Raw genomic sequence first — 2285 nt, 5'->3', positions numbered from 1 at the left:
CTGACCCGGATATCAGCCGGCTGGGGAATGTTTATCGGAGCTCCTGGGGAAGAGAAAAACAAAAACCACCACCCAAAGGAAGGGATATGCGTCAGAGATGGGCTTGCATCTCCCACCGGCAGCCGGGCGGGCCATGCCATGGGCTGTGGGCCAGCACTCGCCCAGCTCCAGCAGCCCGGCTCCAGGGGAGTCCTGTGCTCCTCAGCCCTCCCTGTGCCCAGTGCTGCACTGACCCAGCCTGACCCAGCCTGCTTCTGGATCGCAGGGCCCCTCCATGAAGGTTTGTCTCCCCTTAACCCTGCTGGCATCCTGTGGGCTGAGGCTGCAACTTGAAGGGAAGCTCTGGCTGGAGCAGGACCGGGTGATGCCTCTGGGCACCTCCACAGCTGCAAGGCTTATTGTGCTGAGGGAGGAGGAGGGAGAGGAAGGATTTGGGAGGGAGATGCAAGCACTGATTGCAGTATGCAAAAGGCTCTGGGGTGTCTCATCACTGGATATATGGTGGATGGTCACATCCTTCCAGCCTCACTCAGTGCATTTGAACTAGTGCCAAAGTTTGGGCAGGGACCTGGGGTGCAGGGGCCAGTCCTCGAGCTGCGGCTGGTGGGATCTGGTGGAAGGAGGCTCCCATGGGCTGCTCTGCCCTGGGGCGGTGTGGCCAACGGCTACCAGGGTTTTGCTGGCCAGGTGTTTACTTCTGAGCTTGTACATCTAAAGGGTATCGAGTTTCTCTAGATATGGTGACAGCTGGCTGTGAGCAAGGGAGCCCATCACTGCTCTCCAGGGGATGACTGCAGGGTGTGCCCAACCCTTTACGAAACATCAGAGAGTCCCCGCCACTCGTGACTGTGGGGCCCCGTTTGCTGAGAAACTGATTTTGCTGCTTGGCAAAACGTGGCTCTCAAGGCAGTGGCTCAGGGGATGTGGCTGCTGGGAGGGATGGGGCTGCAACCTGGGGGGCCGGGTGGGCGGGGTTTTTTTTTGGAATGCAAACACCGGTGGGGGGGAGAAGAAAGACGGCTGTGTCTGCTGCGGTGAGGCGAAATGCGGACCAGGGGTGTGCAGGTCTCCCCGCCTTTCCTTCCCCTCCCTGCACCAGGGGGTGTGGGGGTCCCTGGGGACCCAGGTGGTCCTGGGGATTGCCGTGGTCTTGTGTGGGGTGATGCTCTCGCTGGTCCTGTGGGTCAGAAGGGATGCTCCTGAACCCCTGAGTCAGGAGCTTGGCTTCTCTAGGAGGACATCTGTTGCCTGAGGCAGGGTCTTCCCTCTTCTCCTTGAACCTGGGCCATGTTTGAGCCAAACTTGAGAAGGACAGAAGCTGAGAACAGCATTACATTCCTACAGTCCTCATAAAACTGCCTTTCTGGGATGTGAGAGTGCTGTACAGCCTGGGTTGGTGTCTCCCGTGGGTGGGAGGAGCTGTGTGGGGTGAACACAAGCCTGTATTAGACATCAGAGGATCCGCTAGGGCAGGGAAATACAACCACAGGCACCCCAGTTTTCTGTCTTCTCCAGCTGAAGGAGCATTTGTAGCCTGCAAAGTGCTGACAACAGAGGAGGGGAAGGCATGGACCGTAGCTGTCCATAGGACCACTGTGTGCCATGGTTGGGGAGCACCTCTACCCCTGTCACTGGCCTGGGGAGCTGGGGGCCCTTGGCTGAGCATCCCCAAGGGAAGAGTGCAGTGGTGTGCGGGACATGGTGCGGGGTACAGCACGGCCCTCGCCGGCCCCGTCCGCAGCAGCTTGCTGCTGGAGAACATTCCAGGGAGGCTGGCGCTGGGCCAGCGCCGCGGGGCAGGGAAAGGGGCCTTTTATGGAAGCGTTTCTGCATTAGAATAAAATCATAATAATAATGCGCAGGGGAAGGGAGCGGGAGGAGGAGGAGCCCCTGAAGAAAACACGAGGTGGGACGGGAACAGGCTGGCGACTGGGAGGGGGCAGGTGCTGGGCATCAGCCTGTGGGGATGGGATGGGGTGGGATGTTGGTGCTCCAAGCGAAGTGTTTGGAGCAGCTCCTGCTTTTTATGGCCCAGGGCAGGCGAGGCTGAGCAGGGTGCAAGGGGTCCCCGTGCTGACATAGCAGGGGGAACTGCCCCCTGAGTGGTGTTTGGTGCTTTGGCTCGATGCTGGAACAGGGCAGGGCAGGGGATGTCTGCCTGGGGGTCACTGTTCCTGGGGACACACAGAGCGGTCAGAGGGGACGAGGTGTCCTGAATCACGCCCTCCTGCTACCACTGGCGTTTCTGGGCACAAGTGAGGCTGCAGTGGCTGTTCCTGCTGCCC

This window comes from Chaetura pelagica, unplaced genomic scaffold (assembly GCF_000747805.2).
Source record: "Chaetura pelagica isolate M959 unplaced genomic scaffold, ChaPel_1.0 scaffold3, whole genome shotgun sequence".
Taxonomy (NCBI): domain Eukaryota; kingdom Metazoa; phylum Chordata; class Aves; order Apodiformes; family Apodidae; genus Chaetura; species Chaetura pelagica.
The sequence above is the reverse complement of the archived record's forward strand: the minus strand, read 5'-3'. Positions refer to the sequence as shown.